Genomic DNA, 26,692 nt, shown 5'->3' with positions numbered 1-26,692 from the left:
TTTCTTATGAGTGTATATGTATAACTGCTTATAGACATAGACACTAGTTCCTTTTGAACGTGATTAAAAAAAATACCAAACTAGAAATATCGAATTAATTTAATTTGTTTTCTTCTAGAAAAAGTCGATAATGGATACATTGTTTGAATATTCTAAAAGGGATTTGGATGTTAACTTACAATACCAGGTAACTGAAAAATATGTTAATAAATAATTTTAGTAGTTTAAAAAAAAAATTATTGACAATTTCTTTATTTTGGCTCAAATATGAAGATGAAAATTATATAAAAAAATATAAAATTAGCTACTGGCAAGACAAAAAACTCCTTTTTGGGAAATGGAATGATTCATTGAATGTTGTCAGGAGAAGCTTTTGATGGTTTCCTCCTCATTATAGAAAGTTGTTTGACATGCTTTTATTAAAAAGTGATACAAATAAGGAAGAATAAAATTAAATATTATTTGTATATTTTAGGAGATACTTTATCACTTCATTTTTTGAGATCTATCGATTCAGGAAACACTTCAGCAAAAACTACTGTTAATATTTTGCTAATTATTTTCATTTGTTTGTACTTTTGAATACTGCTAGCAATTATAGCATTAAAAATTTCTTCTACATTGAAAGAAGTGAAAAAGAAGTAAACGTAAAAGAAGTAAAATGAATAAACAATGTGTAAAATAACTAAGGAAGACTGGTCAAAGGAAAGAGAGTAGTGTAAAAAAATATGATTGATTGACAATAAATCACGTAAGATATATTGCAGATTGGTAAACATTTGAAATTCTTAAGAAATGAAGTGAAAACTGCACTACTATAAGCTCTGTAAATGAAAAACATTTGATAGGCAGAAGAAACACATAGAAGGATTAGTGTGAAGGAGACAAACTGTATAATAAGATGCTGAAGAAGAAAAAATAATTATTGATTTCTGAGAAAACTATACAAAATCTGTTAAGTGTAGAGCTCAGAATAAATGAAAAAATTATAATTATTAGGAACTGATGATATCATTTGAATTACTATGCATTTTAAAGAAGTAGGACTAAATAAGCAGTATATATTTTTATACATATTAATGATTTTGAAAAAAAAATCAATTGTTATTACACTAATGAAAGCAGTTGCAAAAAAATGTGAGTTATATCAGTTTAATGTATCTGTGATTAAAATATTCATTTTTTCAGGGAACATGTGTTGAAAGTACATTAACTGAGCCAGCCACCTTGATTGTAAAAAGAATGTGGTTCAAAACTTTGAGGCATAATACTTACACAGTGTTTGTAACGTGTTATGTTTTTAATTTTTTTTAACGTAACCAACCGTAGTATTACTTGCTCTGCATTTTTTCTTCTGGGTTTTGGTGATATACCAATGTTTTGTTTTCCACCAAAGTATTGAAAATGAAGTTATCTCCCTCATAATACGATTTAAGAAGCTGTTCACAGAATGTTGTTTGTATTTTTCTGTGAGTTTGAGTGACATCTACCATGAACAGATTTTATAGTAGTCCAGTTGAGTAATAAAGTGACCTTACTTTTGCTTTTGATATGCTATCTGGGTAGCTAAATGTTATTATCTGATTAGATGGTCATTTAGAATCTATACATCCACTTCATTTTGTTTTTTTTCTAAGTCACAGAAAATAATCGACAACTGCAAGGTTAATCCTAAATATCAAATTTATCAGCTTCTGATTGATTAAATTTGATTGCCCACAAACTCACAAAACTTCAATCAATTGTTTCATCAATACACACATTTTAAACGATGATGAATGTCATTACATATTGTTTTAGATGTGTTGACAGAGAAATACCATTGGTAACTTCATAACATTGATGACTGACAGAAAATTAGGAGGAATGTGTCAATGAGTTTTAAAATATAAGTAACAGAAGAATGAATTACAAGATGGTGGCACCTGTCTATTAGTTCAATTAACTATAAACACCATATAAGTATTAAACCTCAAAGTTTAGAAAGCTCAGTTAACACAGGATTGAGATTGATTGCTGGATTAGCAACTGGCTTGCTACCTACACAATCTTGTTGTAGTACACTATTTTCTCTGCTGTAGTGTTAGCAGGACCAGCATGGCCCTGCTAACCCTACTACACTAGTGTGTGAAGTAGTGCTTACTTCACACACCCCAAGTAGAGCTATTGTGCATGTATGTATTTACATTTTGTAGATTTTGACAAGAAATAGCTTTATTTATATGCTTCTGTTCTAAAATTAGTTGGGAGGATTGAAGGCTTCTCTAGAATATTACATGCATATTGCAGTAGAATAGTGTAATATATATATTTATTACACTAGAATAGTGTTGTATCAAAGACTTGTATTTTTATTTTAATCTTTTGAAAAAGTATTAGCCATCAAAATATAATTTAATGGTAAAAACATAATAATAATAGCACAACAAGTGTCTTAAAAAATTGAACTGAAGTTATTTAACTCATTTATTATCTTACATTTTAACAGATTGGCTACCATACGATATTTTTTTTATTTTGCCAATTGTATTACTTCTTGATACACTGCTAATCTGCTGAGGAACACATTTGATACTCGGCAGAAAAATTGGTAACAAATATTGTTTTGTAATCAAGTCAAGTATTTCAGATTCCTCAATGATAAAATATTGAACTACTAGTAAGTCAACAACTAATTTTTAGTTTAGAACAAAATACAAAAAAAAAAAAAAAATAGATTTGTAATTTACAAATACACTTATCACTCTAGCACCGGAAAATTTTTGCAATACATTTACACATCAGTTGTCGGAATCAGTGTGGATTATGGTGTAAAAATATATAGCTACTTTATTCATTGTAATACTATCTAAAAAGTAACAATGATTTTTATTTTACAATTAAATTCTTTTAAGTACAGAAGAATAATATTTGTATAAGATAAATAATTCTATGTAATAAATAACAAGTTATTAAGAAAGAATATAAAATTAATATAGAAAACAACAATGTAAGCACTTTAACGTGTTACATACATCAATACTTTAAAATTAAAATTACTGAAGTACGAGTTCCAAATCTGTATCTCAACAAATTCAATTGATACAGAAAGGTGTTAGATTTATGTTAGTTGCATAACAATCAACTTGTTAAAACTGATTTTTTTTTATTAATTAAAAGAATTCTTTTATAATTTTTACATTAATTGTTTACAGGTAAATCACTTTATCCATCAGGTATCTATTAATCCAGCTGTAATCGATGATGATGGATTCTTTGCGCTTGGAAAAGCTATGATACCAGGTGTAAGTAAAAAAACTTCTTTATAAAAAAAAAATGTATTGTTGATGTAGCTTTTCTAAATGTTTTGTGTGGACTTTTCAAAATGGATACGTGAGGTATGTTAGGAGAATATTTTAACATTTCATTTGTGGTGGTGAAATTTTAAATCAGAATATGTTTCAATTAATTTATAAATTATGACTCGCTTACTGAGTAGAAACAGTTTAACGCTATTAATTATTTTCACCAGAAAAGGATACACTAATTTCTTTTCTGTCTTTCTTTTGACTAAGATGGAGATGAGCATCTGAGAGGCAGTTGAAACTATTCGTAGATGTAGTTTCTTCGAATGTATTGATTGATGTGCATTATAAAACTAGTCCTGTGATGAACAAAAAAAATCTATGGCTGAGTATCAGCTGCATTTTTTTGAGATTGGAATAATGTTTTACAATGACATATTTGGCTCAGCAAAGAAGAAAATTGGAAACCACTTTCTTGGTAATACTGGTAATACTGGGATTACATGGTTGTTATTTTTTTAAAAATAGTTAAGATACTTTTAGGAGTGATGCGACTGATGTCCAGTTGCATATAACTATTATTTTTATAACACCTTAAATATTTAAAGAAGATTTGTAATATATACATAAAAATTATAAAAATATTTATTTTGCACATGATCATGACTATACTTAGTGGTTATTTACATAGACAAAATTTTTACATTAGAATATGTCACATTTCATGGCATAAATTGTTATACTATAACACTTTTCAAATGGAAATTTGTTCCCATTTAAATATTACAGTGGACCGCCAATAGTGAGCTCACTTGTGACGAGAACTTGGTTGGAACGAGCAAAATTCTGGGATTTCTTTGGTTTTCTATTTCTGTAATGATAAATTAACTTGGTTTTGGTAGGGTGTCATAATCATAAACTTAGTTATTACAAGCATTTTCATTTCTTTAAATACTGTATTCAATTAGCCACGCATCTCAGAAATGGTCAACCTGAGAATGTATAGGACAACATTTCACTTACACTTATACATATCATCCTCATTTATCCTCTGAAGTAATACATGACAGTGATTCCTGAAAGCTAAACAGCAAGAAAATAAAAGGTTCATTACACTCTATAGCACATTTTAAACAATTTAAGTGAAAATCTGAACAGGGGTGTGGTTAAAGAAAAATTTCTGCTGTCCTACCTCCACTGATAAATTCAGTAGTCATAATTTTCAATTTAAAAATACAGTACTATACTGTAGAATCAGTTAAACAAACAGTATTGCGTTAAAGTGATCGATTGGATATCCAGTAGCCGATACAATAAAGTAATACTGTAGTCAGTGAATGCATTTTCACTGAAACATTTTCAAGTTGAAACTGAAAATGAAGATGAATCCTCTACTCTCCCAATCATATCAATGACTGACCCCAAAGAATGTTTTATAAAATTAACACAGTTCAGTAAGACTAATAACGTAAGTGATGAGTTTGTGGAGTATTTGAATAAAGTACAAAACTGTTTTGATGATTACTGGTATAAGATTATTAAACAAACAAAAATAAAGGATTGTTTTAAGGCTAATTAGTTTGTATATGCAATTAAGTTTTGACGTATTCTGTTAGAATGAAAAAAATAATAATTTGAATAATGGTTTAGATTTAATAAATGCAGTTAATATGTTAAAATGTGTGACATAAGAGATTTTTGTGTAGTGATCATTTGTTACTTTCCTTGATGATTTTGGTAAGGTTTACTGCACACTTATACTATTTTTTTTGCTAATTTATTGAATCCTAACAGTTTTGGTTAAAAGCAAAACATAATAGCATCTAAAAATGTATTATATCTAAATCTTATTCATTAGTCTATAATACAAAACACATCCATATTTTATTTTAAAACAGCTTCTTTTTAAGTATACAGTATAATTTTTATATTATAATAGATAATGACGGCATAAAAATTTATGGTTACAAGGTGGCAACTCAGAAGTACTGACCATATTTGTTCGGACCCTTCAATCTTGTTATAACAAAATTTTATTGTATTTCCCATCGTTATGGTATGTTGCTTATTTGTTTTCTCAAAAATTCTTGGGCATCAGATTTCATCGGTATAAAAACATGAAAAAATTAATCGTGGTTCTAAAAAGCTGTTAATCTTTGGAAAATATCTTCCAAATTGTCCAGTTCACGGCTGCTGATTACGTTCAATTAATAACACAATAAGTTCAATGTATTCCCTTAAGAATATTTCATCTTATAATGTGAAAGTGCCTAATTAAAATGGTCATCTACGAAAGTTTGTCAGCTTACTTTTTATTGTGTCATCTACTTTATTGAATCCTTCAATCTGATTGTTAAAGGGTAGATTTTGTACCATTTGTGAAAATTCATCAAGAACAATCATAGTTGATTTGTTTTTATGTTGCTTCCAATGTATTGTCTTAGCAAGATGATATTTTTTTTTTATTTATTTGAATATTTTCTGTGGATTCTACAGGTTTCCATTGCTATACAGTATCATCTTTTATGTATCTTATTTTTCTAAATACATAATCATGTAATCTCGTGCAAGATTGTACTTAAAACTAATAGTAAAAAAATTGATTCTGTGCTAGAGCTTTCTGCTTTATGATGATTCCAGCTATTTGATTCATTCTTATTATTATGATTATGTAATTTAGAAATTACTGGCTTATGGTTATCATCTAATCAGCTCTACTGAACTGTACCTCTCCTCTCTGTGCTACAGTTGTTTAATAATACCATTAATCATAAGAAATAAAAGTTTTTCTAATGAAAGAAACTGGCCTTTAGGTGTTGTAATTTTAGACCAATTATTTATTTCTGAATTCATGACATAGAGAAATTAAAAATATTTAATCATCTGTAAGATTAAAGTTACAATAATAAAAAAAACAAAAAACTTCAAAATTTTATAGGTGGTCTTTGTTTGATGGCAATTGAGAATCAGTTACTTAGAATAACAGTTTAGTTAAGTAATAATGCTCTTTTAATAAAGTGAATATATTGTCGCATGTTCTGCGGTTTGATGAAGATATTGAGAGGTTGTTGACAGATTAGAATGTTTATATAATTACAATTTATTGGTTTAAAATGTTAAAATTACAACCAGGCAAATTAATAATAATAATAACAATGGCAATAAATACAATAATGATAATAATAATAAGTGACAATAATAAAACAATTAATAAACAAAAATATTAATATAGTAATTACAACCACAATAATAGTCAAGATAATAGTAGGAAACGATAATTATATGACATAAGACATATAATTAAAACAGTAAGCATGACATAAAACAGAGAAAAATACACATGTAATCAACAAAAAATAACAATCAAATTATTACACATCAAATACTGATAACAATGTCAATAGTAAGTAATAAATACAGATTACACGTAAGTCAAAATAAATAATCGTTAGGAATTTATCCCAGGTATATAAATAGAAAACTAGTATTCAGACCCATTAACAAAAGAAACTACTATTTTTAACCCTTTTTAATCACTAGTCTTATATTAACAAACAATCTTATAAAATTCACTTATAAATCCCTTTTGTGTGTCTACCCTAACAGTTTATGAATCAAGTCTATTACATTATTTCTTTCACTTATAAACTTATAGTTTTACTGTAACTCACCAATAGTATTTCTTGGTTACTGGAATTACTCATGGCGTCACCTTAATCATATTGAACTGGATACTCTCCTTGCTGGATTGACATCTTGTAGACTCACAACTGTGACTCTCTTCGCTTAACCATCATCATAACGTGTCACTGGATTGGTTTGCTGAACTCCGTCAAACCCACACAATTCGCAGCCTCTCCTCGCTGAACTCCTCGCATTTGTTGAAGTAAACGTAGATACTAAATTTTATAAAAGCTGTTGCTTGATAGTTCATTTGTTTTCAACTAGAGTCACAGCAAAGATCTACAATTTTTCCTATTTTAACGCATCAGGTGAACAAATTTTGAATATTTATATCAATAAATATTAAATATTACTGCTTATTGTAAGTAATATGTATAATGTATGAGAGACTTTTAACTGTTAACTAACATTCATACTACATTATTATTTTTTTTGTTGCAGATTTTTGGTATCACAGTTACTTATATTCTCCTTGAAATTCAGTTAGATATATAAGACTTTCTTTTGTCTTGTTTATGTACAAGTCCAGTCATGTTTTGAAGTGAATTACATTTTAAATAATTTTAATACTTAAAAGTTTTTATTACTTTTGAGATTAGTTTACTGTAATTAAATGATGATAGTGTTATATTTATAGTACTATAATACCATTAATTTTACATGAATTTAATGAATATATAATATGTAATATCAACTTAAACCATTTAATTGATGTTTTCTTCTTGTTGGTGTTTTCCTTATATCTAAGTCATCTACATTTCTAAGTCACATACATTAATAAGGTATTAATGCTTAACAGAAGAGACTTATCAAAGAACTAATTGTAACTTTCTTAGAAATAAGTAATATATAATGAAAATGAAAATTTACTTTAGATGATAAAAACTGAATGTAATATATTTAAGTATAAAATTATTAGAATAATAGGAGGTCATTTTTTTGATCCAGAGAACTTCAAAAAAAGAATTATCTCAATTTGACTGTTTAGTGTACAGTAAACTTATACATACATTAAAGAAAACCAAAGGAGTTTGAATGAAGAACTGTTCCATGAAAAGGAAATAATGATTTTTAAAATTTCTTCCAACAAAATTTTAGAGAGAGAGAGAGAGAGAGTGAGAGACAGAGAGTAAAAAGTCCTTCGAAGTTAAAAAATTAATTTAGGTTCCACTATGCTACTCTTTGCTAATAATTATACTCATACATTACTGATAAATAAAAATTATTTTACTCAATAAATATTGTATATTCTTTATATTTACCAAAAGAAAAATAAAACAATTGATGTTAACTGTTTAAATTATTTTAATTATTTGTACAAATCCAGTTGCTCTTTAGATCAAAAACTTCTTTTTTTTTATTTTTACAGCAAATGAGTTCTTTTTCTTTTCTTTTTTTGGCTAGCATCGACTTCTAAGATCATTAACTCTCAACAAAGAAGTAGGATCATCAGATGTAAGGGTGTAATGGGCTTGTACATTTCAATTAAAAAACGATACATACAACATGAAACATGTAAAAAATATAACACTTACAGAATGTAAAGTGTCCTGAAATTTACATAAAACCCCCAAAAAAATATTAACAACAATGAATATACAGTAGAAAATAGAATATCCAAAAAGTCTTGACCATAAGTATAAATTTGAGAAATCTGTGTTCAAGTGAAAGTACCTTCACATAGAGGATTCTAAGACAAACATAACTCATAACTCATACTGATTTTATGAACCGTTAGTCCGCTGGCATGTAGGTAAATAACTGTCATTGCTTCCCTGCCATTTTCTAAATCAGCAGCAACATTATTTCTTAATTCATATAATCCTTCTGAGGTCCTGATGTATTGTACACTCTACAAGTAGGTGCTTGACAGTAAATAGCTTTTATCACATACACTGTACATTGGTCTTTCTTTGCCAGTTACAAATATGAATCTGTTATTCATGTGTGATCGACTCTGAGACTGGTCACAGCTGCTTGGTCTCAGAAGTCAATTTTGCATTGTTCATCCATTTATATGGAGAAGTTTTAATTGCATTTAATTACATATTCAGTTTTCTCCATGCATTATATGCATATTTTCAAAAATTGTCACCATTCTGGCAACTTAGACTGTGCTTTCGTTTATTGAGATACCAGCATGAATGGGCTTCTCCATTTATATAAAGACCATCAAACACCATGTTCAGTTTTAGAACCATCTGTATACATTTTTATATATTCTTCATAACTACTGATGATTAATGAAAATTGCTGTTAAATGGTCACTGCTATTTTCTCATTTATTTTGCCATCAGAGAGACCAAATCTTGTGCTTACAGTGACATGCAGCTTATACAATTCATATAAATAGAGAGGTAGATAAAAATCTTTATTTCTGAAAAATAATGCAGTGTTATTAATACATTTTCATACCAGTAATTTTTTATAAACTACATTTTCGGTTCTTCTGCTGTTACAGAAAATAAAGAGTTCACTGCTCCTCCTTACTCAACAATATGCCATGTACAATTGCCCATGAGACAAACAAGCAGCTCATAAATCTATAGCAGCTGTACGTAAAGTTTGACCCTTTGTGACTTATAACTTATTGATTGGCACAGCAAAATATATATTTACTGGAAACTGGAGTTTTTTAAACTGGAACGAAAAGTTATTAAATATGATTGGAATTCTAGAGATAAATACAATTTATCCTTTACCACAGCAGATTATATATGTTTATACAAATTTTCTTCTTTATTTTCATCAATAGAAGAAGTTCAGAAAGTTTATCATACTTTTTGTGAATCATTCTATAAAATTAATCTCACTTTTGACGGTAGATTTAAAGCAAGTAAAGCTTTTTATATTTTTAAAGATAAATTTAATCATTATTTTCTCCTTAGCATTATCATTAGTTTATATTTAAATTTTTGGTAAAATAATAAATTCAATGGAAACACATATGATGTATAATACATAGCTAGAAAAAAAAGAAAATACTTGTCTGAAAAATGGAAAAATCAATGTTATCTTTATTAAAAAAATAAAAAATTAACTAATGAATGTAATAAAATTCCATCCAGATTTTTAATTCAACTTTTGTTATTGAAAGACAAAAAAAATATTTGTTTTTATTCTCCAATATGTATATGTATGTATATGTGATATATTACTTCACTACAAGTATCACTTGCCTTATATTCACTTCAATAACTTTAACTATAGTGAATATATTTATTTCCTGAAGGGTTGAGAAACTGTGGCTGATAACTTTCGTAACTCCATTAAAAATGTTTTCAATTTAGAAATTAAACTAAAACACTACTCTATTAATAAACTGTAAATTTAAAGTTATGCCTCTTTAAGTATTTTCTTATTTCAAAGGTTTCTTATTTTCTTATTTCAATAAATAAAAACCCAACAATTTAACAATTTGTGTCTCTTTTTTCTGTTTAGCCTTCGCAACCACCGTAAGGTATTACATTAGAGGATGAACAAGGGCGATATGTATGAATGAATATAAATGAATTGTAGTCTTGTACAGTTTCAGGTCGACAATTCCGGAGACGTATGGTTAATTGTCATCCAATCGCCAAAGAACGACAAGTATCCATGATCTAGTATTCAAATCCATAAAAAAGTAACTGCCTTTACTAGGATTTGAAACTTAGAACTCTCGACTTAGAAGTCAGCTGATTTGTGATGATGATTTTACCACTTGGTGGATTAACAATTTGGGTCCGGATATTTTTAAATATCAATAATTAAATAATATATAATATTATAAATATAAATTTCAATAATTAAAGGAACAAATTGTTCTGGAGCTAAAACAGTTTATTTAAAAGAATTTCACATTTTTTCCATTTTCAACATAACCTCCAATAACACTAGTCCCATCTCAGAATCTAGTTATTTATTCCTGCCGAAGTTTAATGAGGTGCGAATTAGTACTTCCCAAAGGAATTTTTAATGGTTTTTCGAGTGACCTGAGTCATGTTAGGCCGAACGTTATTGTGAAGCAAAATGATTCCTTTGGGCTGAGGTCCAGAATGATTTTACAATACTGTTGGCTTCACTTTGTTGATAAGGATCAACAGGATCAGCGCATTAGTATGCGCTGTTTATTGTTAGCTGATCTAGAGAAATGACAAAAACTGGGCCTTTTTAACCTAAAAGATTGTTATTATGATTTTTCCTGCTAATGGTCATGTTCAGAATTAATTTTTTTGACAGATGAACTCTCGTGTGCTTGCATCCACTCCTGATTTTTTTTTCTTTCATTCTGCATTTTTGATTCTTGTTTGGTGGCATTCTTAGATCTCCAACAGGCCCTTGACAAGGTATGGTTGCGTGGCTTGCCTTATAAGTTAAAATGAAAACTTCCTCAATCCTACTACCTTGTCCTATGGAATTATCTTAACGGAGATTTTTCTTAGATATGATGTAATTATGAATTATCAAAATTCTTTTACATTAGGTCAGGTGTCCCTCAGAGCTCTGTACTACGTCCTGCATTATATTCCATATTCATAGTAGACCTTCCAGCCCCGAAAGATTGTATTGTCGCCACATTTGCTGATGATACTGCCATCCTTGCCGTTAATCAGATCCTGACCTAGTCTTGCAGGAGCTGCAAAGCATTAGACTTCATCTGCGCATTGCAGAAAAAAATGAAGATTAAGGTTATTCAGGGTAAATCAAAGCATATCACATTCGCCATGTGAAAGGGTGACTGTCCCAGTGTGTATGTGGATGGTGTCTTGATTTCACAAACAGAGAGTGTGTAATACCTAGGACTTCACCTAGATCGGTCGGAGTTTGACCTGGAAATGTTACATGAGGATGAAAAGAAAACAAACGAACACTATGTATAGGGAACTGCATTGATCACTATAGAGAAACTCATGCCTCACATTGTCCAATAAAGTTCTGATTTACAAAGTTATACTACGACCAGTCTGGACCTTTGGCATGGAGTTGTGAGGAACAGCAAGTAATAGTAACATAGATATCATACAATGCTTTAAGAACAAAGTAACTAGAGCAATTGCTGAGGCACTATGGTTCACACGGAATGTTGAAATTCATCAATATCTGTAGGTTCCGTTGGTTAGTGAGGTTGTGAGACAGCGCAGTGTTAAATACCAACAACTTGAAAATTATGTCAACCACTTAGCAATCAATCTGTTTGATAACAGCAAGGACGTCTGAAGGTTGAAATGCCTCCATGTACTTGACTTAGGGGCTAATGAATTACAGTTTGATAAATGACAACACCAAATCTAGTGATATTTCTTTGTTTAGACTATTTTTGTTTGTTTATTTTTTTTTATTATTTATTTATTAATATTTTGTTTTTATGGTCTATAAAGTGTTGGCAGAAATATTTTTGATAATGAACATAAAGATTATTGCTTACTAATAACTATTATTATGAATTACTTATTATGGAAGTTTCTTAAAAACCCCTTATTGTGTTCTTATCAAAGGATTTACTTATGGTTTCACTTAAAACCCAATTGTAAATATACTGGTTGTAGTACAACAAAAAAAGGATTCTAACTTATAATAAGAAATAAATTCACCATTATGAACTAGAATCAAAAATGCAGAGTGAAAGAAAAAAAATCAGGAGTGAATGGAAGCACACGAGAGTTCATCTGTCCGGAAATGTAATTCCTCAGCCCAAAGGAAAAGTTTTGCTTCACAATATCGTTCGGCCTAATATGGCTCAGGTCATTCGAGAAGCCATTGAGAATTGCATTGGGAAGTACTACTTCGCCCCTCATACAGATTTGGTTTGGCTCCATCAGATATCCACTTGTTTAGTCTACCCAAGTAGATGCTATGCAATACGAAGAGAATGTCATTAAACTTTGACAGGAATAAATAACCAGATTCTGAGATGGGACTAGTGTTACTGGAGGTTATGTTGAAAGTGGCAAAAATTTAAAATTCTTTTAAATAAACTGTTGTAGCTCCAGAACAATTTGTGTCTTTAATTATTGAATATTTATATTTATAATATTATATATTATTTAATTATTGATATTTAAAAATATCCAGATACAAATTGTTAACCCACCGAGTAGTGAAATCATCACCACAAATCAGCTGACTTCTAAGTCAAGAGTTCTTTTGTATACTTTTATATAGATTTGAATACTAGATCGTTCAAAGAACGATTTAGTATTCAAACCTAGTATCTAGTAGTATCTAGTAGTTGGATCTAGTATCCAAAGAACTAGTCGTTCTTTGGTGGTTGAATGACAATTAACCACACATCTCAGGAATGGTCGACCTGAGACTCTAGAAGAACACAATTCATTTACATTCATATACATCACCCACATTCATCCTCTAATGTAATACTTTATGGTGGTTGCGAAGGCTAAACAGAAAAGAGACATAAATTGTTCATTGTTGTGTTTTTATTTATTGAATGACCATTGAAATAAGAGAACACTTAAAGAAGATTAACTTTAAATTCACAGTTTATTAATGAGTAGTGTTTTAGTTTAATTTCTAAACTGAAAACTTTTTTAACGGAATTACAAAAGTCAACAGTCACATTTCCTCCCCCTCCAGAAAATAAATATATTCACTATAAAGTTATTGAAGTGAATATAACGCAAGTGATACTTGAAGTGAAGTAATATATCATATATATATATATTATTGGAGAATAAAAACAAATATTTTTTTTTCTTTCAATAATGAAAGTTGAATTAATAAACCAGATTTGGAATCTTATTACATTCATTAGGTTGTTTATGTTTTCAATAAAGAAAACTTTGATTTTTCCATTTTCCAGAATAATATTTTCTTGTTTTACTAGCTATGTATTTTGCATCATATGTATTTCCATTGAATTTATTATTCTATCAAAAATTTAAAGATAAACTAATGATAATACTAAGGAGAAAATAATGATTAATTTGTCTTTTCTACTAATAATAGTTATTTTTTTTTGTCTTCAGTCATTTGAGTGGTTTTGATGCAGCTCTCCAAGATTTCCTATCTAGTGCTAGTCGTTTCATTTTGGTATACCCCCTACATCCTACATCCTGAACAATTTGTTTTACATATTCCAAACGTGGCCTTCATACACATTTTTTTTCCTTCTACCTGTCCCTCCAGTATTAAAGCAACTATTCCAGGATTCCTTATTATGTGGCCTATAAGTCTGTCTCTTCTTTTAGCTATATTTTTCCAAATGCTTCTTTCTTCATCTATTTGCCGCAACATTTCTTCATTTGTCACTTTTTCCACCCATCTGATTTTTAACATTCTCCTATAGCACCACATTTCAAAAGCTTCTAATCTTTTCTTCTCAGATACTCCGATCGTCCAAGTCTCACTTCCATATAAAGCGACGCTCCAAACATATACTTTCAAAAATCTTTTCCTGACATTAAATTAATTTTTGATATAAACAAATTATATTTCTGACTGAAGGCTCGTTTCGCCTGTGCTATTCGGCATTTTCTATCCCTCTTGCTTCCTCCATCTGTCTTCTACTTCTCAAATAACAAAATTTATCTACTTCCATAATCTTTTCTCCTCCTATTTTCATATTCAGTGGTCCATCTTTGTTATTTCTACTACATTTCATTACTTTCGTTTTGTTCTTGTTTATTTTCATGCGATAGTTCTTGGGTAGAATTTCATCCATGCCATTCATTGTTTCTTCTAAATACTTTTTACTCTCAGCTTGAATTACTATATCATCAGCAAATCGTAGCATCTTTTCACCTTGTACTGTTACTCTGAATCTAAATTGTTCTTTTACATCATTAACTGCTAGTTCCATGTAAAGATTAAAAAGTAATGGGGATAGGGAACATCCTTGTCGGACTCGCTTTGAAGAAGTGTTAGATTCTTCCACTCTCCTCTCAATTCTTCGGTATAGAAATCTAGTTAAGATTTTTGATACATGACTAATTAAACTAAATGTTCTATATTCTTCACATATATCTGCTCCTGCTTTCAGTGTCATGACTATAACACTTTTTTAAAGCGGAAATTCCCCTTTTTCATAAATATTACACACCCGTTTGTACAATCTATCAATTGCTTCCTCACCTGCACTGCGCAGTAATTCTACAGGTATTCTGTCTATTCCTGGAGCCTTTCTGCCATTCAAATCTTTTAATGCTCTCTTAAATTCAGATCTCAGTATTGTTTCTCCCATTTCATCCTCTTCAACTTCCTCTTCTTCGTCTATAACACCTAATTCATTTCCTCTGTATAACTAACTCTTCAATATATTCCACCCACTTATCGACTTTACCTTTCCTATTATAAATCGGTGTACCATCTTTGTTTAACACATTATTAGATTTTAATTTATGTACCCCAAAATTTTCCTTAATTTTCCTGTATGCTCCGTCTATATTTTACCAATGTTCATTTCTCTTTCCACTTCTGAACACTTTTCTTTAATCCACTCTTCTTTCGCTAGTTTGCACTTCCTGTTTATAGTATTTCTTAATTGTCGATAGTAACTTTTACTTTCTTCATCACTAGCATTTTTATATTTTCTATGTTCATCCATCAACTTCAATATATCGTCTGAAACTCAAGGTTTTCCCCCAGTTCTCTTTGTTCCGCCTAAGTTCACTTCTGTTGATTTAAGAATTTCCTTTTTAACATTCTCCCATTCTTTTTCTACATTTTCTACCTTATCTTTTTTACTCAGACCTCTTGCGATGTCCTCCTCAAAAATCTTCTTTACCTCTTCTTCTTCAAACTTCTCTAAATTTCACTGTTTCATCTGACACCTTTTCTTCAGGTTTTTAGTCCCCAATCTACATTTCATTATCACTAAATTATGGTCGCTATCAATGTCTGCTCCAGGGTAAGTTTTGCAGTCGACGAGTTGATTTCTAAATCTTTGCTTAACCATTATATAATCTATCTGATACCTTGTAGTATCGCCTATCTTTTTCCAAGTGTATATTCTTCTATTATGATTTTTAAACTGGGTGTTGGCAATTACTAAATTATACTTCGTGCAAAACTCTATAAGTTGGTCCCTTCTTTCATTCCTTTTGCCCAGCCCGTATTCACCCACTATATTTCCTTCCTTGCCTTTTCCAATGCTTGCATTCCAATCTCCAACTATTATTAAATTTTCATCTCAATTATGTGTTTAATTTCTTTGTATATACACTCTACCTCATCATCACATCATCATCATGGGCGCTTGTAGGCATATAGACATTAACAATCGTTGTCGGTTTAGATTTTGATTTTATCCTTATTACAATGATTCTATCGCGATGCATTTTGAAATACTCTACTCTCTTCCCTATATTCTTGTTCATTACAAAACCTACTCCTGCCTGCCCATTATTTGAAGCTGAGTTAATTATTCTAAAATCACCTGACCAAAAGTCGTTTTCCTCTTCCCACTGAACCTCACTAATTCCTACTACATCTACATTTATCCTATCCATTTCTGTCTTTAAATTTTCTAACCTACCAACCTTTTTTAAACTTCTAACATTCCATGCTCTGACTTGTAGAATGTTATTTTTTAATTTTCTGGTGACCCCTTCCTTAATAGTCCCCACCCGGACAAACTAGTCCTCCGAACGGAGGACTAGTTTACCTCTGGAATATTTTACCAAGGAAGGCGCCTCCATCATTGCTATATTAAAATGCAGAGAGCTACATTTTCTTGAAAAAAAAGCAGCTGTAGTTTTCCATTGCTTTCAGCTGCGCAGTACTCAGAGGAATTGTCATTGTATTTGATAATTACATGTAATTGTTATTTTTTGTACTTCTTATTAATTTTTGATAGTTATTAACTTTGTTATGTTTTGTATTTATTTCAAATTATTTTAGTTGATTTTGTATGTATTACATTTGCTAGTTAAACAGTTTTTCTTTTGTATTCATTATACTTTGTTAATTACAAAGTTATTGTAGCTTTTATACATTTTATACACACATTACAGTATTATTAAAGGAAAACAAAATAAATACTAAAATTATGCTTATTGAGCTACTGAGGAAAAAATGGAGAAATTGCGATTATTTACTAGTACAGAGTAGGTTATATCCACAAAATAAAATAGCTCATATGACACTTTTGTGAATAGTCAAGGTCATTAATCGAATCAGTGCGAATAGGATATAATTCCGTATATGCTAAAGAGCATTATTATCCAGATGATGATCGCCGATTTAAACTAAATTCATAGTGTTGATAGTTTGGTGGTCGTCTAATAGTGCAGATATATGCTAAAACTATAAAATATTGACGAAAACTTATACCTCGTCTTATCTAAAGGTCATCTTATCTGTGGAAATATACAGTAGGTCTGGAAGACCTTTTTTAGCGAGTGTCATCTGGTGAAAGATTTCGTCCTGATTCCAAGCCTTTGTTAAAATTAAGCCAAATTTTAACTTTTGGGATTGAAATTTAGTGGTTTTATATGAAATCTGTTCTAAACAATTGTCTCAGAAATGGTTGGTCTGAGTCTGTTCAAGACTATACATTTACACTTACACACCAGACTGCCCACAGATGCCTTGACATCTCTGCAGAGTACTGCTGACATCACATCACTGTGCTGTTTACTTTGTAACCTGGTATACATAAATAAATAAGAGTTTACTGAAATGTAATCTTCAGTAAAAGGCACAAAAGATTGGTGTTGCAAGACATACTATTTTATGTTTGGCATAAAATAAGTTTGTTAAATGAGTAATAAACACAAAAGTTATGAACAAAATTTGTAGAAAATATTATTCTGATTAACAGTTACTTTTATGCGGATTTGAATACTAGATCGTGGATACCGGTGTTCTTTGGTGGTTGGATTTCAATTAACCACACATCTCAGGAATGGTTGAACTGAGACTATACAAGACTACACTCATATATATCATCCTCTGAAGTAATACCTGAACGGTAATTTCCGGAGGCTAAACAGGAAAAAGAAAGAAGAGAATTTTATTCTGATTAAGATGGTATGAATAAAGTCTACAGACGATCTTCTCTATTTTCACCAGTGGAAAGAACATTTCATGAATGTTTGATACATTCTCCATGAACATCTTCCCTTATATTCTTGTTATACAAAGAATGTATCATATATAACAAGAAAAATAATTCTAATGGTATAAAGTTTCTACATTTTTCAATAAATGAATTGAAATATATAAATTAACTTAAAGGAAAGACTAAAATATACATTAAAAAAATTGCTAATAAGAATAAAAATGAATTTAAGTAAAATGAAAATTGTGATACTTATACATCATTATATATTCTCAACGACATACATCCTAGTAAAGTTACTTTTATGCGGATTTTAGTACTAGATCGTGGATGCCGGTGTTCTTTGGTGGTTGGGTTTCAATTAACCACACATCTAAGGAACGGTCGTTCTCAGACTGTACAAGGCTACACTTCTTTACATTCATACATATCATCCTCTGAAGTAATACCTAATGGTGGTTCCGGAGGCTAAACAGAAAAAGAAAGAAAAGGTTAAAAACATATGATTTGTAAATAATTACTACTATTTAAATAATAATATAATTTTTATATAAAATTTCAGAAAGAAAATTCCAAGATTAAATATTTTCTTTCAGGTTTATTTATTAGTAGCTCTTACTTCTTTGTTAACATTGAATCCACTGGATTTTGACATGAATTCCTTCCACCTAATTTTTATATCTTTAATATCTTTTTTAAATTTTAATTTCTGTGGGTGTATATTAAGTATTCACGTGCCAGCCTGGTCAACTGTCAGGAAATCTGAACATGGCGTATTTCCATATGTTATGTAACTGATGGGAGCAGCCAACAAATACACCAGAGGACATTTTTTGTAGTTTGACAACAAGAGATAAATATTAAAAATTAAAAGCACGACTACAAAAAAAAAACATTGCTCTTTAATTAGGATAATTAAAGAGCGTGTGGGTGACAATTTTTTATATAGTTGTATATAATGTAATTTTTTTACAATTTAAAAAAAAATTATATATATGTTTACATATTTTTTTATACAGCCTATGACACTCTCGGTAACGTAAGGATTCCAACGCGAAGTCATTTATCTAAATCGGTTCAGCCGTTGAGCTGCTACGGTAGAACAAACACACATACATCGTAGGAATGTAATTTATGACACTCCTATTTGGTCAGTCGTGTAATAAATTATTATATTATACACCATGGTGAATATTTATAAAAGCAAATTTAAAATATTTTTACTTTTCCATGGTCTAAATTTATTGTAATAAAAACAGCTGTTTTAAAATTTTTTCAAAATCATAAGATTTTTTTTAAGTTTGTTATTAATAAATGTTTTTTTTTCATTGAGTTTTTAAATCAATTTTGTTAAAATAAAATTTTCTGCACGTTCTGATAATAAAATTGACGCATTTATTAGTCATTTAACAGATTTATTGTACTTCAAAAGTAAAAAAAAATGTTTTTGTCGCCAAACTTTTGTGTTTTACGTTGAATATCATGAAAAATACGGAAAAATACAGTTCTGGAACTTGTTTTATTAGATTTTTCAGGACAAAAAACATAAGAAACCAACAAGTTTATTCCTAATATACTTAACTTTCACTGGGGGAACTGAAATCCGCGTGAAATTTTTCGCTAGCCGTAACTCAATAACGAAGCATTTTTGGACATATGTTTGTATGGACTCTTTTCCGTATTACAAGCTCTAGAATTAGTTTCCGTATTACTTCCCTTGCCTCTGCATATATATATAAAGCGGCATAGGAAAACGGGAAATTTTGAAAGTAGCAGTGGCAGTCCTGAAAAGCTGGTAGAAAGATGGGAGTGGCATACTTCTGTGCAGAACTACCTGCCATTTAGTAATGATGGACCATTTGGTCGGTACTCAACGTACATTTGCGCCGTCAAGGCATTTTACAAAAATAGTGACAGCGTGACTGCTTCTCTTACGGGAATTCCGACGCCATAGTCGCGTTCCATCTGGTCATGCCATCAAGATATGGATTGAGAATTTCGAGGAGATGGGCTCAAATCTAAAAACGAAACCATCAGGATTTTGACGAATCCCAGAAAATATTGAAGCAGTTCGGACCTCGATTGGAAGGAGCCCAAGACGATCGGATGATCGACAAGGAAACACGCAGCAGCATTGAACCTAAACTGAAAAAATGTCCGCCGAATATTCCACGGTGATTTGAAGTTTCACCCTAACAAAATTCAAATTGTACAGGAAGTGAAACCATCAGAGTACGTGGTCCCTTGAATTTCTATGGAAGTGATTCAAAGTGCCATGTAAAATCTAAGTATTTGCTACCAGGAATGCATACATTTGAATGTCTATTTAGGAATTGAAATTTTTTGTGTTGGGACACTTAATGGCATGTAATTACTTTTTGTTTTCAACAATAAAACGTGTAAATTCATTTTTTTTTTTTTTTTACTTTAGTGAGAGTTACTTCAAAATATTCCGTTTTTTTGTGCCACAATTTATTATTTTTTTTCTTCAGTCACTTGACTGGTTTGTTGAAGCTCTCCAAAATACCCTAACTAGTGCCAGTCGTTTCATTTCGGTATGCCCCCTACATCCTACATCTCTAACAATTTGCTTTACATATTCCAAACGTTGCCTGCCTGCACAATTTTTTCCATCTACATGTACCTCCAATATTAAACCGACTCTTTTAAGATGCCTTAATATGTGATCTATAAGTCTGCCTCTTCTTTTAACTATATTTTTCCAAATACTTCTCTCTTCTTCAATTTGGCGCAACACCTCTTCATTTGTCACCCATCTGATTTTTAACATTCTCCTATAACAATGCATTTCAAAAGCTTGTAATATTTTCTTCTCAGGTAATCTAATCGCGTACCACAATTTATATATCTAGTCAAATGTGCTACAATTTATTCATAATTATATTAACCTGTGATATTTCCGGTAACGTTTGGGTTCCAACGCGGGATTATACATCTAAATCGGTTCAGCCATTGAGCTGCTACGGCACAACTAACATACGGTACAAATAAATACATTACACTGCTTTCTGAGCAGTCGTGTAAAAATGTATTACATGTACCTTTCAAAGGTTTAAATAAATTAGAGACTAAAATAAATGAAAACATAACCAAAAAATACTAACTAAATTACATTTATATTTACCTTAAATTTTATATATACTGAAATAATGCATTAATATAAAGATTACCTGATTCTGAAAAAGTATGAATTACCACTAAATATTTACAAATTACGAATGCCCAAAGCGAATGCTCAACATTTATATTTTGTTTTATTTTTTAAGAAAGATGTATTTCTAAGGTAATTTTTTTTCACCAATCATGATATAGCTGATCAATTACTGTTATTTTTTTAATCAGACCTAGAATAAAACAAATGACATATAAATAAGTTTTTTATAAAATTTTAGTGACGTACATTTAAAACAACATAGAACATAACATATTTAATCTCAATAATGATAATATTTTATACCATAGAAATAGATGGTATTATTATTATTTAAATGATCGGTAGGGTTAAAAATATATTGCATCAGTGACGGAATTTGTAATAGATCGTTAAATAAGGGATCGACAGATTACGACTATATTTTCCGCACAGATTAGTAAAATATATAGTATAAGATCAGCTTTCCCAAAACTTGGTAGAATGTTTTAATAAAAAATCTGGCAATTGTCATGAAATTTCAAAAAAATAATTTTTAATAACAATATTAATATTATATATACACAAATCTAGTGGTTTCTGGAGTCTGTTACACTTCCACACAAAACCTATTCAAAGAATTGAGCTGAAATTTTGCTTAAAAGATTTCGATTTTGGATTTTTTCTTAACTGCAGTAATAAGCCCAAATTGAGAGTTTTCCAACGATATACATAAAAGGTACTTATTTTCATTGGTTCCAGAGTTATAGCCAAATAAAAGTTTAATTAATGAAATATTTGGAATTCGGATTTTAGGGGAAGGCAGATCGGTTCGAATCAGACTTCATCTCCTTTTTTTTTTTAATTTAATATATTGATTTATTAATAATTATCAACCTTTCATTGTAAGAAACGTTTTAAACAATAATTCAGTAACAAAAAAAAAAAAAATATCCGAAGTTAATAACGAAATAAATTTTATGTACATTTCATTTTATAAAAATGTGTATATGTAATTTAATAGGCGTACAAGGAAACCCACCGGGTTGGTCTAGTGGTGAACGCGTCATCTCAAATCAGCTGATTTGGAAGTCGAGAGTTCCAGCGTTCAAGACCTAGTAGTCAGTTATTTTTACACGGATTTGAATACTAGATCGTGGATACCGATGTTCATTGGTGGTTGGGTTTCAATTAACCACACATCTCAGAAATGTTCGAACTGAGACTGTACAAGACTACACTTCATTTACATTCATACTCTTCATATCATCCTCTGGAAGTATTATCTAAACGGTAGTTACCGGAGGCTAAACAGGAAAAAGAAAGAAAGAAAGGCGTTCAAGGAAGTCATGTGTATTCCACATCAGACTTTTTAAAATGAAAAGTACATAAAATTTTATTTCATAAATAACATGATTTTTTAATTTTTTTTTTTTTTTTTTAATTGTTACTGAATTATAATTTATTGTAAAAAATTTGTTTGCAGAGGTTAATAATTAATTATTAATAGACAGTACATTTCAATTTAAAAAAATATAAAGTCTGATTCGAACTGATGTGCCTTCACTTGTAAGATCCGAATATTTCATTAATTATAATTTTATTTGGCAACAACTCTGGAACCAATGAAAATAAGTACCACTTATGATATATCGTTGAAAATCTCTCAATGAGTGCCTATTAATACAGTTAAGAAGAAATTCAAAATCAAAATTATTTTGGATTTTGGACTTTTTTGGACATTTTTGGTCAAGTCGATTGCAATCAAAAGGTGAGTTGCATAACTAGATGTTCCATCAGTCCTAAATCCAAAATTTCAAGCTCATACGGCTAATCGTTTTTGAGTAATGCGAGATACATACGTATGTACAAACGTCAAGCCGAAACTAGTCAAAATGGATTCAGGGATAGTCAAAATGGATTTTTCCGTTGAAACCTGAAAACCGAAAGTTTTCGCGATCACAGTATTTCCTTTCCTTCGTACAAGGAAGTAACAAGAGTTTTATAATTCTGTTTTCAATTGTCTAATTAGTAATTTAGAAGATAAATAAATGTTAAAAACTTAGTTTTATACAAACAATTTACGTTTTTTTTATGCAAGTGATTGAAGCGAGGTAATCATAAGTGATATACATGTCAGTAATCGCATCGGGTGATTTATAGGAAGTTTTTTTCAATTACACGTCAGTTCATAATGATGATTTTTTCCGGATTTGGGTTTGTAAATGCTTACCCACACATAAAGAAATAATCCAGTGAAAATAGAATTGGAGAAATAGTAGTCTACTAAATTGCTCCTCTCCGACCTATATAATCACCTGTAAATAGATCATTTAAACTATTATTTTCGTAACTTGTGGCCGCTAAAAATACTTGAAAGACAGCTAGTTGTACGGAAATACCGGTACTGCGTCATGAGCCAATAAAATATTTTGTAATTTTTTGGTAACGCGACCCCTCGACCGCCTTGAATTTCCCTATCAGTGTTGTCAACCTAATTTTTTACTCATTGTTTATTTAAAAATTAACGAATAATTCAAAGGTTCGTAAAAGTGGACTACAACGGTTGTTGTCACTGCTAAGTTGTGACGTCACACACAAAAAAATTTCCATAGAAATTATGGTTATGGGAGGGGATATTCAACATTACTTCTTAACAGTTTTAACATCATATCTAGACCTGTTAAATAATAAACTTGAAATTAGGGTTTCCTTCATATATATATATATATATATATATATATATGAAAATATGTTTTGGTTTGATTTTCGATTCCTACAGACACCATCAATATAGATGTATTTTTGTTTTAGTTTTCTCCCAACAAGGTACTCCAGGAGGTTTTCCTAACTTAAGATATTGATTTAGGATACCAATGTAAAAAACAAATCCTGTGGAAGAGTCTCTGCCTCACTTCATTTCCCATCTGTTTGCCATCTTTTCTACTCCGTAACAACGACATGGAGTGACGTAGGAGTCGTTGACCAAAATTAAAGTATTCATTCAGGTAAATCAAATAAATTCATTCAGTTTATTCATCCAAATAAATAAAAAATTACGTGCAGTAAAACCTATCTCGCTTAACTTTTCTTCGGTATATGAATTTGATTACCAACATCATTTCCTCTTTGTATATCGTAATTAATTCTTCGATTCTAACGAAAAATTAGTCATAAGTATTTAAAAATCTAATGGCGCATACGAAATAAAGGAGAAACCCTTTTTCATAGGGGAAGCCGGGAAAGTTAAATAATCTTAGCCGAATTTTTTAACATTTTCTTTTATACGAAGTCTAAAAAGTTATCTTCCGTTTCGTGGCTTATATTCCAGAAAAATACCTAAGTACTCGGGTGTATGTGTGTGTGTGTGTGTGTGTGTGTGTGTGTGTGTGTGTGTGTGTGTGTGTGTGTGTGTGTGTGTACATATATATATTTTTCCTACTTTATTAATTTTGTTTTATTCCGTTAGATATATGATTTCTATAAAAGATCCCACTACTTTGTGGAAACATGTCTTTTATATCTTCTTAATTCGGGCCCTCCTTCGTAATTTTACATCTGAAATAATAAAACACAAGGACGTCTGAAAAATAATTTTCTAAATATTATTTAAATGCTATTTCACTACAACTTCTCTGAAATGTAGAAATGGATGGTTATTTATTAAAATTAAAAAAATTAACTGAACAACGTAACTGAAGTAACATATTTCTTCGTTTAATTAAACGAAGAAAAATATGAAAATTTCAATCTTATATGATTATGGAAGTTAAATGAGAGTGTCAAATATGCGCTTGCTTGTCAGTAAAATTATTTTAATAATACTTACAGTATCGTAAACACTGTTTTCAGGGATACCACATACACCTTGATGATTGTAGTAACACTGCTTTCACTACAGTCCATTAGTATATATAAATATATATATTTTATATTTTATTAATATGTGTTAACGTATTATAATTACTTTTCTGTTATAACTAGAGAATCTACAAAAGTGCATTATGTTTTTTAAATATTATATTTAAATAAAGCTGAAACAAAGAAAAAGCACCAAGGGGTAAACCCGTGACTAAATTCTAATAGTTTGCATCATCATTTCCCGTGAACTGTACTGATCGCTATTTTGAAACGCAAAGATTTATGAATAAACAATTACACATTTCCGTTCCCCTTAATATCAAACAACTTTACAGAAAAATTTAGATAAAAAAGTATTTAGTTCGGTCATATGTTACAAGAGCGACAAATTAGTAGAGATTTTTAAAAAATGTCTGCTACGTTAGTGTCCTACAGTGTTTCGGATCCTACGACAAATAAGTCTAATCTTAAAGAGATATTATTATAAGGGGAACTGTCTTAGAAGTAATGTAATTTTTACTTTAAAATGTCTTAACAAGTTTAGAAATAAATTGTTATAAAAAAGTTATAAATTACTTACATTTTATTATTTTATTACCTGATAATGTACACATAAAACATCTGATTTTAAATATAATTTTGTTTGAAATCACTATAAATACTACATCTTTCATATTTAACATGCAATAACAGCAAATGTGTTTTTACTGCTATTATGATGGGCATTTTTTAAACGAACAGTAGTTTTAATTATTGATTACATATAGATATCAATTAACTCTAATTGATATATTTTAATGAGTTTTTCAAATTGCATCAATACAGTTTAGTTTAATGACATAATCTATTTAAGTGTATAATGTAAAAATGAAAATTAAATAAAAGTAAATCTAACCATTTATTAGTTAAATGACCGTTTCTCAACGATCTTGAAAGTCGATCTCGAAAGTTAGCGTTGAAATAATAACTAATTGTATTATTAGTAATACTAATAGAAAAAAAAATTGTTTCTCTAACTGTGATATCATTTCTTAAATTGCTTTTTTGCGTACATTACAGGTGTGTAAATAAAATTTTTCTATCACCCTTAGTTTTAAATAAATTACGCTTAAAAAAAAAATTGAGTTAAAATATGTAAAATTTAAAATTTTGCATGGCCATACCAGTGTTAGAATGATTTCGCCGATACTTTTCTTTTATAAACACGAGCAGCTTCAGGTACATCACGAATAAATATCCAACAGTATTCGGCTAATATGTTAGTATTCCATTTCCCTTTATGGCGGCTTTCTATCACCGAAATGTCTTGGTGGAAACGTTCACCGTGTTCGTCAAATACGTCTGCAAGGTTGTCCGGGAAAAATCCAGATGTGAATGGGGGAAATGTATTTTCAAAAACATATTACATCCCATAGCCTTGTATGAAGTAAGAAGTTGCTTAACAATATCGTGGTAATTCTCGGATGTTTGTTTGCCGGGGAAAATCTTTGCAAATGTATTTAGGTGAAGGTCAAGCTGCACTTTCTACATTATTTAACATCGAGTTAAATACATCATCTTTGACCAACTCTCTTATTTGAGGACCAACAAATATTCCTACTTGAATTTTTCATTCACTTACATTCGGAAATTTCTACTTGATGTACAAAAATCCGGGTAGATTAAGGGCGTAGATTAATATGGTGAGGGGGTAAAAATATTTTTTTTTGT

The sequence above is a fragment of the Lycorma delicatula genome, chromosome 12 (genome assembly GCF_047948215.1).
Source record: "Lycorma delicatula isolate Av1 chromosome 12, ASM4794821v1, whole genome shotgun sequence".
In the NCBI taxonomy this organism is placed as follows: domain Eukaryota; kingdom Metazoa; phylum Arthropoda; class Insecta; order Hemiptera; family Fulgoridae; genus Lycorma; species Lycorma delicatula.
This window is presented reverse-complemented; position numbering follows the sequence as displayed.